Genomic DNA, 910 nt, shown 5'->3' with positions numbered 1-910 from the left:
CATAATAGTTGTAACTTCTAATTGATGATTATGATTCAAAGTTTTGGCAAGACTTTACCGACATTAAAATGTGAATGTCTCAAATTTGAAGTTCATCGATTAAAACGGTTCATTGTTATTCATTGTCTGTCAACTTTTTTTTTGTTTTGTTTTCGTTTGTTTATTTATTGATTTTTCAATCTTATTTATTTGTTTGTTTATTTATTTGTTTTTGTTTTTTTTATTGTTTGTTTATTTATTTGTTGCGAAATGTTTATTTTTGATACATTTTAGTCAGTGAAAAATGTACGAAAAGTTTAAAAACATAAATCTTTTTCTTTATTCCGTTTTATTTTCTATCCTTTTTTCTCTTTTACTTCATTATTCAGTAATTAATTTATTGATTTATTTCATCCTTTGCCTCTAATTATACAACTACATATACATATATGCATCATTAATATTTCATATACATACATACATATGGATATATGCATAGTTAATTATCACATCATTACAACGAGTCATTTATTAATTGTCATCACGCAAATCAAAAGAAAAAAAAAGTGTCAACATATGAAAAAGTGATGAAAGAAATTTCAAATCAAACTGGTAAAATTTTAAATCATTTAGTTAAATTTAATTTTTCATTTAGTTAAGTTGTTTAATTTAACTCAAAGTTTTTTTTCTTTTTCTTCATACACAGAGAATGTATGAGGATCGGCAAGGAGAGAGAAAGAAAGAGAGAGAGAGAGAGAGAAAGAGAGAGAGGAAAGTGATAATTTTTTCAGGAATGAGAGGAAATGATACTTCATGAATATAATATTTCCATCCATGCTTACAAATAACCGACCAATAGATAAAATTATGAGAAAGGCAGGAAATTTTTATTTAATATGAGGATGAGAGAAAGCGAGAAAGAGAAGGAGTG

This window comes from Loa loa (genome assembly GCF_000183805.2).
Source record: "Loa loa unplaced genomic scaffold supercont3.39, whole genome shotgun sequence".
Taxonomy (NCBI): domain Eukaryota; kingdom Metazoa; phylum Nematoda; class Chromadorea; order Rhabditida; family Onchocercidae; genus Loa; species Loa loa.
This window is presented reverse-complemented; position numbering follows the sequence as displayed.